General features: G+C 37.8%; 2 non-coding genes across 2 annotated transcripts; both read right to left on the bottom strand.

Annotated features, from left to right (window-relative positions):
* Positions 1 to 2320: 2320 nt before the first annotated feature.
* LOC148571864 (small nucleolar RNA R71) lies at positions 2321 to 2428 on the bottom strand. The gene has a single exon (XR_015908408.1). It is a non-coding gene; the product is annotated as a small nucleolar RNA R71 (small nucleolar RNA).
* Positions 2429 to 11180: 8752 nt separating this feature from the next.
* LOC148571863 (small nucleolar RNA R71) lies at positions 11181 to 11288 on the bottom strand. Its single transcript, XR_015880304.1, has one exon. It is a non-coding gene; the product is annotated as a small nucleolar RNA R71 (small nucleolar RNA).
* Between the last annotated feature and the right edge of the window lie 5277 nt (positions 11289 to 16565).

The following is a 16565-nucleotide window of genomic DNA, read 5'->3' as shown; positions in this document are numbered from 1 at the left end:
CAAAAATTTTCTCCTTTGTTTTCGAAAAAAAAAATTTGTTTTCAAAAAAAAATAAATCTTTTCAAAAATATATTTTTCTTCAGAATTTTTAAGAATGAATTCTAGAGTTTCATGAAGCATGTTGAAGCATGGCTTGCTATAAAACCATGTCTAAATTCTTTTGGACTGAGGTTTTGGCCTAAAATTGAATGAATTACTCTCATATTCATGCTAAAGCTTGACTGGCTATCAAGCCATGTCTAACCCTCAGATTGGAGCTTTAGACTAAGATTGCAAGATTCCTGGAATTCATATTAAAAATTTTGGAATCCTTATTTTTATTTTTCAAATAATTTTCGAAAAATCCAAAAAAATCATAAAATCATAAAAATCAAAAAAATATGTCATGTTTTTTGTTTGAGTCTTGAGTCAAGTTGAAAGTTTGGTGTCAATTGCATATGCATCCTGCATTTTTCGAAAAAAAAATTCATGCATTCATAGTGTTCTTCATGATCTTCAAGTTGTTCTTGGTAAGTCTTCTTGTTTGATCTTGATGTTTTCTTGTTTTGCATCTTTTCTTGTTTTTCATGTGCATTTTTGCATTCATAGTGTCTAAACATGAAAGATTTCTAAGTTTGGTGTCTTGCATGTTTTCTTTGCATATAAAATTTTCAAAAATAAGTTCTTGATATTCATCATGATCTTCATAGTGTTCTTGGTGTTCATCTTGACATTCATAGCATTCTTGCATGCATTCATTATTTTTATCCAAAATTTTCATGCATTGAGTCTTTTTCATGTTTTTCCCTCTCATCATTAAAAATTTAAAAATCAAAAAAATATCTTTCCCTTTTTCACTCATAAATTTCGAAAATTTGAGTTGACTTTTTCAAAACTTTTTAAAATCTAGTTGTTTTTATGAGTCAAATCAAATTTTCAATTTAAAAATCTTATATTTTTCAAAATCTTTTTCAAAAATCAAATCTTTTTCATTTTTCTTATCTATTTTCGAAAATTTCAAAAAAAAAATATTTTTCAAAATCTTTTTCTTAATTTTATATCATATTTTCGAAAATAACATCATCAATTAATGTTTTGATTCAAAAATTTCAAGTTTGTTACTTGCTTGTTAAGAAAGATTCAAACTTTGAGTTCTAGAATCATATTTTGTGATTTCTTGTGAATCAAGTCATTAATTGTGATTTTAAAAATCAAATCTTTTTCAAAATTAATTTCAATCATATCTTTTCAAAAATATCTTTTTATCTTATCTTTTTCAAAATCATATCTTTTTCAAAAAGTGGATTTTAAAATATCTTTTCTAACTTCCTATCTTCTTATCTTTTCAAACTTGATTTTCAAATTTGTTTCAACTAACTAACTAACTCTTTGTTTGTTTCCTATCTTTTTCAAAACCACCTAACTAACTCTCTCTCTCTAATTTTTGAAAATATCTTCCCTCTTTTTCAAAATTTCTTTTCAATTAACTAACTACTTTAATTTTTGATTTCTATTTTCGAAAAACTACTAACCTTTTTCAAAAACTATTTTCAAAAATCACTAACTCTTTTTCAAAAACAATTATTTTCGAAATTTTTCCTCTCTCATCTTATTCTATTTATTTATTCATCCACTAACGTCTTTTTCTCACATCACTCACCAAAAATCCGAACTCCCTCTCTCTCTCTGAGTTCAGATTTTCTTCTTCTTTTCTTCCACTCACACAAGGACCTCTATACTGTGGTATAAAGGATCCCTATTATTATTATTATTATTATTATTTTTTCTGTGCCCTCTTCTTTGTCATATGAGCAGGAGCAAGGACAAGAATATTCTTGTTGAAACAGATCCAGAACCTGAAAGGACTCTGAAAAGGAAACTAAGAGAAGCTAAATTACAACAATCCAGAGATAACCTCTCAGAAATTTTCAAACAGAAAGAGGAGATGGCAGCCGAAAATAATAATAATGCAAGGAGGATGCTTGGTGACTTTACTGCACCAAATTCCAATTTACATGGAAGAAGCATCTCCATTCCTGCTATTGGAGCAAACAATTTTGAGCTGAAACCTCAGCTAGTTTCTCTGATGCAGCAGAACTGTAAGTTTCATGGACTTCCATCTGAAGCTCCTTTTCAGTTCTTAACTGAATTCTTGTAGATCTGTGATACTGTTAAGACTAATGGAGTAGATCCTGAAGTCTACAGGCTCATGCTTTTCCCTTTTGCTGTAAGAGACAGAGCTAGAGTGTGGTTAGACTCTCAACCCAAAGACAGCCTGAACTCTTGGGATAAGCTGGTCACGGCTTTCTTAGCCAAGTTCTTTCCTCCTCAAAAGCTGAGCAAGCTTAGAGTGGATGTTCAAACCTTTAGACAGAAAGAAGGTGAATCCCTCTATGAAGCTTGGGAAAGATACAAGCAGCTGACCAAAAAGTGTCCTTCTGACATGCTTTCAGAATGGACCATCCTGGATATATTCTATGATGGTTTATCTGAGCTATCAAAGATGTCATTGGATACTTCTGCAGGTGGATCCATTCACCTAAAGAAAACGCCTGCAGAAGCTCAAGAACTCATTGACATGGTTGCTAATAACCAGTTCATGTACACTTCTGAGAGGAATCCTGTGAGTAATGGGACGCCTATAAAAAAGGGAGTTCTTGAAATTGATACTCTGAATGCCATATTGGCTCAGAACAAAATATTGACTCAGCAAGTCAATATGATTTCTCAGAGTCTGAATGGAATGTAAGCTACATCCAACAGTACTCAAGAGGCATCTTCTGAAAAAGAAGCTTATGATCCTGAAAACCCTGCAATAGCAGAGGTAAATTACATGGGTGAACCTTATGGAAACACCTATAATTCATCATGGAGAAATCATCTAAATTTCTCATGGAAGGATCAAAAGCCTCAACAAGGCTTTAATAATGGTGGAAGAAATAGGTTTAACAATAGTAAACCTTTTCCATCATCTACTCAGCAACAGACAGAGAACTCTGAACAAATTACCTCTAATTTAGCAAACTTAGTCTCTGATCTATCTAAGGCCACTATGAGTTTCATGAATGAAACAAGGTCATCCATTAGAAATTTGGAGGCACAAGTGGGCCAGCTGAGTAAAAGGATCACTGAAATCCCTCCTAGTACTCTCCCAAGCAATACAGAAAAAAATCCAAAAGGAGAGTGCAAGGCCATTGAATTAATTACCATGGCCGAACCTGTGAAGGAAGGAGAGGACATGAATCCCAAGGAGGAAGACCTCCAGGGACATCCAGTGATCAATAAGGAGCTTCCCTCTGAGGACCAAAGGAATCTGAGGCTCACCTAGAGACCATAGAGATTCCATTAAACCTCCTTATGCCATTCATGAGCTCTGATGAGTATTCCTCTTCTGAAGAGAATGAGGATGTTACTGAAGAGCAAGTTACCAAGTACCTTGGAGCAATCATGAAGCTGAATGCCAAATTATTTGGTAGTGAGACTTGGGAAGATGAACCTCTCTTGTTCACTAATGAACTGAGTGATCTGGATCAACTGACATTGCCTCAGAAGAAACAGGATCCTGGAAAGTTCTTAATACCTTGTACCATAGGCACCATGACCTTTGAGAAGGCTCTGTGTGACCTTAGGTCAGGAATAAACCTCATGCCACTCTCGTAATGGAGAAACTAAGAACCCTTGAGGTACAGGAAGCCAAGTTCTCATTAGAAATGGCAGACAAATCCATGAAAATAGCTTATGGACAAGTAGTGGACATGTTAGTAAAGGTTAAAGACCTTTACATCCCTGCTGATTTCATAATCCTGGATACTGGGAAGGATGGGGATGAATCCATCATTCTTGGAATACCCTTCCTAGCCACAGCAAGAGCTGTGATTGATGTGGACAGAGGAGAATTGATCCTTCAATTAAAGGAGGACAACCTTGTGTTTAAAACCCAAGGATCTCTCTCTGTACCCATGGAGAGGAAGCATAAAAAGCTTCTCTCACTGCAGAGTCAACCAAAGCCCCCACAGTCAAACTCTAAGTTTGGTGTTGGGAGGCCACAACCAAACTCTAAGTTTGGTGTTGAACTCCCATATCCAAACTCTAAGTTTGGTGTTGGAGAGTCTCAACAATGCTCGGAACACCTGTGAGGCTCCATGAGAGCCCACTGTCAAGCTATTGACATTAAAGAAGCGCTTGTTGGGAGGCAACCCAATTTTTATCTAATTTCTATTTTTATTGTTTTTCATGTTTTATTAGGTTCATGATCATGTGGAGTCACAAAATAAATATAAAAATTGAAAACGGAATCAAAAACAGCAGAAGAAAAATCACACCCTGGAGGAAGACCTTACTGGCATTTAAACGCCAGTAAGAAGCATCTGGCTGGTGTTCAACGCCAGAACAGAGCATGGTTCTGGCACTAAACGTCCAAAATGGGCAGCATCTGGGCGTTTGAACGCCAGAATTGCACCCTGGAGAAGAGCTGGCGCTGAACGCCCGGAACAAGCATGGTTCTGGCGTTCAACGCCAGAAATGGGCAACAAATGGGCGTTCAACACCCAGAACAAGTACCAATCTGGCGCTGAACGCCCAGAGTTGTGTGCAAGGGCATTTTGCATGCCCAATTTGGTGCAAGGTTGTAAATCCTTGAACACCTCAGGATCTGTGGACCCCACAGGATCACCTCAGGATCTGTGGACCCCACAGGATCCCCACCTACCTCCACTCACTTCTTCTCACCCTTCTTTCTCACAATCCCATAAACACTCTTCCCCAAAACTCTTCACCAATCACCTCAATCTCTCTTCCCTATCACCACTTCATCACTCACATCCATCCACTCTTCCCCATAAACCTACCTCATAAACTCCACCTACCTTCAAAATTCAAAATCAATTTCCCACCCAAACTCACCCTTATGGCCGAACCTTACCCCCTCCCTTCCCTATATATAGCCCTCCATTCTTCTTCATTTTCACACAACACAACCCTCTCTTCTCTTCTTGGCCGAATACACCACTCCCCCTCTCCTCCATATTTTCTTCTTCTTCTTCATCTATTCTTTCTTTTCTTGCTCGAGGGCGAGCAATATTCTAAGTTTGGTGTGGTAAAAGCATAAGCTTTTTGTTTTTCCATTACCATTGATGGCACCTAAGACTGGAGAATCCTCTAGAAAAGGAAAAGGGAAGACAAAAGCTTCCACCTCTGAGTCATGGGAGATGGAAAGATTCATCTCCAAAGCTCATCAAGACCACTTCTATGATGTTGTGGCCAAGAAGAAGGTGATCCCTGAGGTCCCTTTCAAGCTCAAGAAGAATGAGTATCCGGAGATCCGACATGAAATCCAAAGAAGAGGTTGGGAAGTTCTAACAAAACCCATCCAACAAGTCAGCATCCTAATGGTTCAAGAGTTCTATGCCAATGCATGGATCACTAGGAACCATGATCAAAGTAAGAACCCGGACCCAAAGAATTATCTCACCATGGTTCGGGGGAAATACTTAGATTTTAGTCCGGAAAATGTGAGGTTGGCGTTTAACTTGCCTATGATGCAAGGAGATGCACGCCCCTACACTAGAAGGGTCAACTTTAATCAAAGGTTGGACCAAGTCCTCATGGACATATGTGTGGAAGGAGCTCAATGGAAGATTGACTCCAAAGGCAAGCCGGTTCAACTAAGAAGACTGGACCTCAAGCCTGCAGCTAGAGGATGGTTAGAGTTCATACAACGCTCCATCATCCCCACTAGCAACCGATCCGAAGTTACTGTGGATCGGGCCATCATGATTCATAGCATCATGATTGGAGAGGAAGTAGAAGTTCATGAAGTCATCTCCCTTGAACTCTACAAAATAGCCGAAAAGTCCTCCCCCATGGCAAGGCTAGCTTTTCCTCATCTTATTTGCCATCTCTGTTACTCAGTTGGAGCTTTCATAGAAGGAGACATTCCCATTGAGGAAGAGAAGCCCATCACTAAGAAAAGGATGGAGCAAGCAAGAGAGCCCATTCATGGAGCTCAAGAGGCACATGAAGCTCATCACCATGAGATCCCGGAGATGCCTCCAATGCATTTCCCTCCACAAAACTATTGGGAGCAAATCAACACCTCCCTAGGAGAATTAAGTTCCAACATGGGACAACTAAGGGTGGAACATCAAGAGCACTCCATCATCCTTCATGAAATTAGAGAGGATCAAAAAGCAATGAGGGATGAGCAACAAAGACAAGGAAGAGACATAGAAGAGCTCAAGGACATCATTGGTTCCTCAAGAAGGAAACGCCACCATCACTAAGGTGGACTCATTCCTTGTTCTTACACTCTCTGTTTTTCGTTTTCTATGTCAAGTGCTTATCTATGTTTGTGTCTTATTACATGATCATTAGTAGTTAGTAACTATGTCTTAAAGTTATAAATGTCCTATGAATCCATCACCTCTCTTAAATGAAAAATGTTTTAATTCAAAAGAACAAGAAGTACATGAGTTTCGAATTTATCCTTGAACTTAGTTTAATTATATTGATGTGGTGACAATGCTTCTTGTTTTCTGAATGAATGCCTGAACAGTGCATATGTCTTTTGAAGTTGTTGTTCATGAATGTTAAATATGTTGGCTCTTGAAAGAATGATGACAAGGAGACATGTTAATTGATAATCTGAAAAATCATAAAAATGATTCTTGAAGCAAGAAAAAGCAGCAAAGAACAAAGCTTGCAGAAAAAAAAAAGAGAAAAAAATAGGCAAAAAAAAAATAAAAATAAAAAGCAAGCAGAAAAAGCCAAAAGCTCTTAAAACCAAGAGGCAAGAGCAAAAAGCCAATAACCCTTAAAACCAAAAGGCAAGGGTAATAAAAAGGATCCCAAGGCTTTGAGCATCAGTGGATAGGAGGGCCTAAAGGAATAAAATCCTGCCTAAGCGGCTAAACCAAGCTGTCCCTAACCATGTGCTTGTGGCGTGAAGGTGTCAAGTGAAAACTTGAGACTGAGCGGTTAAAGTCAAGGTCCAAAGCAAAAAAAGAGTGTGCTTAAGAACCCTGGACACCTCTAATTGGGGACTTTAGCAAAGCTGAGTCACAATCTGAAAAGGTTCACCCAATTATGTGTCTGTGGCATTTATGTATCCGGTGGTAATACTGGAAAACAAAGTGCTTAAGGCCACGGCCAAGACTCATAAAGTAGCTGTGTTCAAGAATCATCATACTGAACTAGGAGAATCAATAACACTATCTGAACTCTGAGTTCCTATAGATGCCAATCATTCTGAACTTCAATGGATAAAGTGAGATGCCAAAACTATTCAAGAGGCAAAAAGCTACAAGTCCCGCTCATTTAATTGGAGCTATGTTTCATTGATAGTTTGGAATTTATAGTATATTCTCTTCTTTTTATCCTATTTGATTTTCAGTTGCTTGGGGACAAGCAACAATTTAAGTTTGGTGTTGTGATGAGCGGATAATTTATACGCTTTTTGGCATTGTTTTTAGTATGTTTTTAGTAGAATCTGGTTACTTTTAGGGATGTTTTCATTAGTTTTTATGTTAAATTCACATTTATGGACTTTACTATGAGTTTGTGTGTTTTTCTGTGATTTCAGGTATTTTCTGGCTGAAATTGAGGGACTTGAGCAAAAATCAGATTCAGAGGTTGAAGAAGGACTGCTGATGCTGTTGGATTCTGACCTCCCTGCACTCAAAGTAGGTTTTCTGGAGCTACAGAACTCAAAATGGCACGCTTCTAATTGCGTTGGAAAGTAGACATCCAGGGCTTTCCAGAAATATATAATAGTCCATACTTTTTCCAAGTGTAGACGACGCAAACTGGCGTTCAACGCCAGCTCTCTGCCCAATTCTGGCGTCCAACGCCAGAAACAAGTTGCAAAGCGGAGTTCAACGCCCAAAATGGCACAAAAGCTGGCGTTCAACTCCAAGAATGACCTCTCCACGTGTAGACTTCAAGCTCAGCCCAAGCACATACCAAGTGGGCCCCGGAAGTGGATTTATGCATCAATTACTTACTTCTGTAAACCCTAGTAACTAGTTTAGTATAAATAGGACTTTTTACTATTGTATTAGACATCTTATGATCTTCGCATCATCTTTGATCACGTTTTGGGGGCTGGCCTCTCGGCCATGCCTAAACCTTTCACTTATGTATTTTCAACGGTAGAGTTTCTACACTCCATAGATTAAGGTGTGGAGCTCTGCTGTTCCTCAAAGATTAATGCAAAGTACTACTGTTTTTCTATTCAATTCAACTTATTCCGCTTCTAAGATATTCATTCGCACTTCAACCTGAATGTGATGAACGTGACAATCATCATCATTCCCTATGAACGCGTGCCTGACAACCACTTCCGTTCTACCTTAGATTGGATGAGTATCTCTTGGATCTCTTAATCAGAATCCTCGTGGTATAAGCTAGATTGATGGCGGCATTCATGAGAGTCCGAAAAGTCTAAACCTTGTCTGTGGTATTCCGAGTAGGACTCTGGGATTGAATGACTGTGACGAACTTCAAACTCGCGAGTGCTGGCCGTAGTGACAGACGCAAAAGGAGGGTAAATCCTATTCCAGTATGATCGAGAACCTCAGATGATTAGCCGTGCTGTGACAGAGCATTTGGACCATTTTCACAAGAGGATGGGATGCAGCCATTGACAAGGGTGATGCCTCCAGACGATTAGCCATGCAGTGACAGCGCATCGGACCATTTTCCAGAGAGGATAAAAAGTAGCCATTGACAACGGTGATGTCCTTACATAAAGCCAGCCATGGAAAGGAGTAAGACTGATTGGATGAAGACAACAGGAAAACAGAGGTTCAGAAGAACGAAAGCATCTCTATACACTTATCTGAAATTATCACCAATGATATACATAAGTGTTTCTATCCTTATTTTCTATCTATTTATTGTTTAAATTCGAAAACTCCATAACCTTTTGATATCCGCCTGACTGAGATTTACAAGGTGACCATAGCTTGCTTCATACCAACAATCTCCGTGGGATCGACCCTTACTCACGTAAGGTTTATTACTTGGATGACCCAGTGCACTTGCTGGTTAGTTGTATCGAAGTTGTGAATGAAAAATGATTTATTAAGACGTGCGTACAGAGTTTTTGACGTTGTTGCCTAAGATCAAAATTTCGTGCACCACCATGCCTAACCCTTGGATTGGAGCTTTAGGCCAACATTGAAAGATTCCTGGAATTCTTATTAAAAATTTTTGAATTTCTATTTTCTTTTTCCTATATGTTTTTCGAAAAAATTAAAAGAAAATCCAAAAAAAATAGAAAATCATAAAAATCAAAAATATTTTGTGTTTCTTGTTTGAGTCTTGAGTCAATTTTTAAGTTTGGTGTCAATTACATACTCATCTTGCATTTTTTTTTTAAAATTGCATTCATGCATTGCATTCATCATGATCTTCAAGTTGTTCTTGATAAACCTTCTTGATTGATCTTCATATTTTATTGTTTTGTGTCTTTTCTTGTTTTTCATGTGCATTTTTACATTCATAGTGTCTGAACATGAAAGATTTCTAAGTTTGGTGTCTTGCATGTTTTTTTTGCATTGAAAATTTTTCAAAAATATGTTCTTGATGTTCATCATGATCTTCAAAGTGTTCTTGGTGTTCATCTTGACATTCATAGCATTCTTGCAAGCATTCATTGTTTTGATCCATAACTTTCATGCATTGAGTCTTTTTCATGTTTTTCTCTTTCATCATTGAAAATTCAAAAATCAAAAAAATATCTTTTCCTTTTTCACTCATAAATTTCGAAAATTTGGATTGACGTTTTCAAAAATTTTTAAAATCTAGTTGTTCTTATGAGTCAAATCAAATTTTCAATTTAAAAATCTTATCTTTTTCAAAATCTTTTTCAAAAATCAAATCTTTTTCATTTTTCTTATTTATTTTCGAAAATTTTAAAAATATTTTTCAAAAATCTTTTCTTAATTTTATCTTATAATTTTCGAAAATATTCTCATTAATTAATGTTTTGATTCAAAAATTTCAAGTTTGTTACTTGCTTGTCAAGAAAGATTCAAACTTTAAGTTCTAGAATCATATCTTGTGATTTCTTGTGAGTCAAGTCATTAATTATGATTTTAAAAATCAAATCTTTTTCAAAACTAATTCTAATCATATCTTTCTATCATATCTTTTTTAAAAATCTTATCTTTTTCAAAAATTTGATTTTCAAATATCTTTTCTAACTTCTTATCTTCTTATCTTTTCAAAATTGATTTTCAAATCTTTTTCAACTAACTAATTGACTTTTTGTTTGTTTCTTATCTTTTTCAAAACTACCTAACTAACTCTCTCTCTCTAATTTTTGAAAATATCTCCCTCTTTTTCAAAAATTCTTTTTAATTAACTAATTGTTTCAATTTTTAATTTTAACTTGATTTCATTCCTAATTTTCGAAAATCACTAACCCCTTTTCAAAATTTTATTTTCGAAAATCCTCCTTCTCTCTCATCTCCTTCTATTTATTTATTCATCTACTAATACTTCATCTCACCCAAATTCGAACCCCCTCTGCCATCTGTGTTCGAATTTTCTTTCCTCCCTTCTTAACATTACATTCTTTTCTTCTTCTGCTCACACAGGGGAACCTCTATATCTGGGTAAAAAGGATCCCTATTATTATTATTTTTCTGTTCCCTCTTTTTCATATGAGCAGGAGCAAGGACAGGAACATTCTTGTTGAAGCAGACCCTAAACCTGAAAGGACTCTGAAGAGGAAACTAAGAGAAGCTAAAATACAACAATCCAGAGATAACCTTACAGAAATTTTCGAACAGGAAGAGGAGATGGCAGCCGAAAATAATAATAATGCAAGGAGGATGCTTGGTGACTTTACTGCACCTAATTCCAATTTACATGGAAGAAGCATCTCCATCCCTACCATTGGAGCAAACAATTTTGAGCTGAAACCTCAATTAGTTTCTCTGATGCAACAAAACTGTAAATTTTATGGACTTCCATCTGAAGATCCTTTTCAGTTCTTAATTGAATTCTTGCAAATCTGTGATACTGTTAAGACTAATGGAGTAGATCCTGAAGTCTACAGACTCATGCTTTTTCCTTTTGCTGTAAGAGACAGAACTAGAATATGGTTGGATTCTCAACCTAAAAATAGCCTGAACTCTTGGGATAAGCTGGTCAAGGCTTTCTTAGCCAAGTTCTTTCCTCCTCAAAAGCTGAGTAAGCTTAGAGTGGATGTTCAAACCTTCAAACAGAGAGAAGGTGAATCCCTCTATGAAGCTTGGGAGAGATACAAGGAATTGACCAAAAAGTGTCCTTCTGACATGCTTTCAGAATGGACCATCTTGGATATATTCTATGATGGTCTATCTGAATTAGCTAAGATGTCATTGGATACTTCTGCAGGAGGATCCATTCACCTAAAGAAAACGCCTGCAGAAGCTCAAGAACTCATTGACATGGTTGCTAACAACCAGTTTATGTACACTTCTGATAGGAATCTTGTGAGTAATGGGACGCCTCAGAAGAAGGGAGTTCTTGAAATTGATACTCTGAATGCCATATTGGCCCAGAATAAAATATTGACTCAGCAAGTCAATATGATTTCTCAGAGTCTAAATGGAATGCATGCTGCATCCAACAGTACTCAAGAGGCATCTTTTGAAGAAGAAGCTTATGATTTTGAAAACCTTGCAATAGCAGAGGTGAATTACATGGGTGAACCATATGGAAACACCTATAATCCCTCATGGAGAAATCACCCAAATCTCTCATGGAAGGATCAACAAAAGCCTCAACAAGGCTTTAATAATGGTGGAAAAAATAGGTTTAACAATAGTAAACCTTTTCCATCATCCACTCAGCAACAGACAGAGAACTCTGAACAAAATACCTCTAATTTAGCAAACTTAGTCTCTGATCTATCTAAGGCCACTATAAGTTTCATGAATGAAACAAGGTCCTCCATTAGAAATTTGGAGGCACAAGTGGGCCAGCTGAGTAAAAGGATCACTAAAATCCCTCCTAGTACTCTCCCAAGCAATACAGAAGAAAATCCAAAAGGAGAGTGCAAGGCCATTGATATAACCATCATGGCCGAATCCAAAGAGGAAGGGAAGGACGTGAATCCCAAGGAGGAAGACCTCCTGGGACGTCCAGTGATCAATAAGGAGTTTCCCTTTGAGGAACCAAAGGAATCTGAGGCTCATCTAGAGACCATAGAGATTCTATTGAACCTCCTTATGCCATCCATGAGCTCTGAAGAGTACTCCTCTTCTGAAGAGAATGAGGATGTTATTGAAGAGCAAGTTGCCAAGTTCCTTGGTGCAATCATGAAGCTGAATGCCAATTTATTTGGTAAAGAGACTTGGGGAGAAGAACCTCCCCTGTTCACCAATGAACTAAATGCATTGGATCAACTGAGATTACCTCAGAAGAAACAGGATCCTGGAAAGTTCCTGATACCTTGTACCATAGGAACCATGACCTTTGAGAAGGCTCTATGTGACCTGGGGTCAGGAATAAACCTCATGCCACTCTCTGTAATGGAGAAACTGGGAATCTTTGAGGTACAAGCTGCTAAAATCTCATTAGAGATGGCAGACAATTTCAGAAAATAGGCTTATGGACAAGTAGAGGACATATTAGTAAAGGTTGAAGGCCTTTACATCCCTGCTGATTTCATAATCCTAGATACTGGGAAGGATGAGGATGAATCCATCATCCTTGGAAGACCCTTCCTAGCCACAGCAAGAGCTGTGATTGATGTTAACAGAGGTGAACAAGTCCTTCAATTGAATGAGGACTCCCTTGAGTTTAAAACTCAAGGACATCCTTCTGTAAACATGGAAAAGAGGCACAGTAAGCTTCTCTCAAAACAGAGTTAACCAGAGCCCCCATAGTTAAACTCTAAGTTTGGTGTTGAACTCCCATATCCAAACTCTAAGTTTGGTGTTGGGGAGTCTCAACAATGCTTTGAACATCTGTGAGGCTCCATGAGAGCCCACTGTCAAGCTATTGACATTAAAGAAGTGCTTGTTGGGAGGCAACCCAATTTTTATCTAATTCTAATTTTCTTTTTATTGTTCTTTCATGTTTTATTAGGTTCATGATCATGTGGAGTCACAAAATAAATCAAAAAATTAAAAACAGAATCAAAAACAGCAGAAGAAAAATCACACCCTGGAGGAAGAACTTACTGGCGTTTAAACGCCAGTAAGGAGCATCTGGCTGGCGTTCAACGCCAGAACAGAGCATGGAGCTGGCGCTGAACGCCAGAAACAAGCATGAAGCTGGTGTTCAACGCCAGAAATATGTTGCATCTGGGCGTTGAACGCCCAGAACAAGCATCAGTTCGGCGTTTAAACGCCAGAATTGCATGCAAAGGCATTTTACATGCCTAATTGGTGCAGGGATGTAAATCCTTGACACCTCAAGATCTGTGAACCTCACAGGATCATCTCAGGATCTGTGGATCCCACAGGATCCCACCTTCCCTCCTCATAATCCTAGTTTCTTCCACATCTTCTTCTTCATCTATTCTTTCTTCTCCTGCTCGAGAGCGAGCAACATTCTAAGTTTGGTGTGGTAAAAGCATTGCCTATTTTGCTTTTCCATAACCATTGATGGCACCTAAGGCCAGAGAAACCTCAAAAAAAAAAAAGAGAGAGAAGAGAAAAGGGAAGACAAAAGCTTCCACCTCCAAGTCATGGGAGATGGAGAGATTCATGTAAAGGATCTATAGCTCAGTGGTAGAACATTTGACTGCAAATCAAGAGATCCCTGAGATACCTCAGGAGATACATTTTCCCCCACACAATTATTGGGAACAACTAAGGAAAGGAGCACCAAAATCACTAGGGATCAAGCAACAGAGACAAGGAAGAGACATAGAAGAGCTCAAGGACATCATTGGTTCCTCAAGGAGAAAACGCCACCATCACTAAGGTGGACTCATTCCTTGTTCTTAAACTTTCTATTTTTCATTTTCTTATGTTAAATGTTTATCTATGTTTGTGTCTTTATTACATGATCATTAATGTCTAAGTGTCTATGCCTTAAAGTAGTGAATATGAATCTATCACCTCTCTTAAATGAAAAATGTTTTAATTCAAAAGAACAAGATGTACATGAGTTTCGAATTTATCCTTGAACTTAGTTTAATTATATTGATGTGGTGACAATGCTTCTTGTTTTCTGAATGAATGCTTGAACAGTGTATATGTCTTTTGAAGTTGTTGTTTAAGAATGTTAAATATGTTGGCTCTTGAAAGAATGATGACAAGGAGACATGTTATTTGATAATCTGAAAAATCATAAAAATGATTCTTGAAGCAAGAAAAAGCAGTGAATACAAAAGCTTGCAGAAAAAAAAAAGAAAAAAAAATGGCGAAAAAAAAGATAAAAAAGAGAAAAAGCAAGCAGAAAAAGCCAAAAGCTCTTAAAACCAAAAGGCAAGAGCAAAAAGTCAGTAGCCCTTAAAACCAAAAGGCAAGGGTAATAAAAAGGATCCCAAGGCTTTGAGCATCAGTGGATAGGAGGGCCTAAAGGAATAAAATCCTGGCCTAAGCGGCTAAATCAAGCTGTCCCTAACCATGTGCTTGTGGCGTGAAGGTGTCAAGTGAAAACTTGAGACTGAGCGGTAAAAGTCAAGGTCCAAAGTTAAAAAAAAAAAGAGTGTGCTTAAGAACCCTGGACACCTCTAATTGGGGACTTTAGCAAAGCTGAGTCACAATCTGAAAAGGTTCACCCAATCATGTGTCTGTGGCATTTATGTATCCGGTGGTAATACTGGAAAACAAAGTGCTTAGGGCCACGGCCAAGACTCATAAAGTAGCTGTGTTCAAGAATCAATATACTGAACTAGGAGAATCAATAACACTATCGGAACTCTGAGTTCCTATAGATGCCAATCATTCTAAACCTCAATGGATAAAGTGAGATGCCAAAACTATTCAAGAGGCAAAAAGCTACAAGTCCCGCTCATCTAATTGGAGCTATGTTTTATTGATAGTTTGGAATTTATAGTATATTCTCTTCTTTTATCCTATTTGATTTTCAGTTGCTTGGGGACAAGCAACAATTTAAGTTTGGTGTTGTGATGAGCGGATAATTTATACGCTTTCTGGCATTATTTTTAGTATGTTTTTAGTAGGATCTAGTTACTTTTAGGGATGTTTTCAATAGTTTTTATGTTAAATTCATATTTCTGGACTTTACTATGAGTTTGTGTGTTTTTTTCTTTTTTTGTGATTTCAGGTATTTTCTGGCTAAAATTGAGGGACTTGAGCAAAAATCAGATTCAGAGGTTGAAGAAGGACTACTGATGCTGTTGGATTCTGACCTCCCTGCACTCAAAGTGGATTTTCTGGAGCTACAGAACTCAAAATGGCGCGCTTCCAATTGCGTTGGAAAGTAGACATCCAGGGCGTTCCAGTAATATATAATAGTTCATACTTTAGCCGAGTTTAGATGACGCAAAAGGGCGTTGAACGCCAGTTCTACGCTGCAGTCTGGAGTTAAACGGCAGAAACACGTCACGAACCAGAGTTGAATGCCAAAAACACGTTACAACTTGGCGTTCAACTCCAAAAGAAGCCTCTGCACGTGGAAAGCTAAAGCTCAGCCCAAGCACACACCAAGTGGGCCCCGGAAGTGGATTTATGCATCAATTACTTACTTCTGTAAAGCCTAGTAGCTAGTTTAGTATAAATAGGACTTTTTACTATTGTATTAGACATCCTGGATTGTATTGTTGATCCTGTGATCACGTTTTGGGGGCTGGCCATTCAGCCATGCCTGGACCTTATCACTTATGTATTTTCAACGGTAGAGTTTCTACACACCATAGATTAAGGTGTGGAGCTCTGCTGTTCCTTATGATTTAATGCAAAGTACTACTGTTTTCTATTTAATTCAACTTATTCCACTTCTAAGATATCCATTCGCACCTAAGAACATGATGAATGTGATGATTATGTGACGCTCATCATCATTCTCACTTATGAACGCGTGCCTGACAAATACTTCCGTTCTACATGCAACCAAGCTAGAATGAGTATCTCTTAGATATCTAATACAGGGGACCGAGTCCGAGTTATTAGTATCTTTGTGGTATAAGTTAGAACCCATGGATGGCCATTCCTGAGATCCGAAAAGTCTAAACCTTGTCTGTGGTATTCCGAGTAGGATCTTAGAAGGGATGGCTGTGACGAACTTCAAACTCGCGAGTGATGGGCGTAGTGACAGACGCAAAAGGATAGTAAATCCTATTCCAGTATGATCGAGAACCTCTAGATGATTAGCCATGCCGTGACAGAGCATTTGGACCATTTTCACAGAGAGGATGGGATGTAGCCATTGACAACGGTGATGCCCTTACAGAAAGCTTGCCATGGAAAGGAGTAAGACTGATTGGATGAAGACAGCGGGAAAGCAGAGATTCAGAGGAACGAAAGCATCTCCATACGCTTATCTGAAATTCCCGCCAATGAATTACATAAGTGTTTCTATCTTTATTTTCTATTTATTTATTATTTATTTTCGAAAACTCCATAACCATTTGATATCCGCCTGACTGAGATTTACAAGGTGACCATAGCTTGCTT

This window comes from Arachis ipaensis, chromosome B3 (assembly GCF_059453495.1).
Source record: "Arachis ipaensis isolate K30076 ecotype BB chromosome B3, ASM5945349v1, whole genome shotgun sequence".
NCBI lineage: Eukaryota > Viridiplantae > Streptophyta > Magnoliopsida > Fabales > Fabaceae > Arachis > Arachis ipaensis.
The sequence above is the reverse complement of the archived record's forward strand: the minus strand, read 5'-3'. Positions and strand labels throughout refer to the sequence as shown.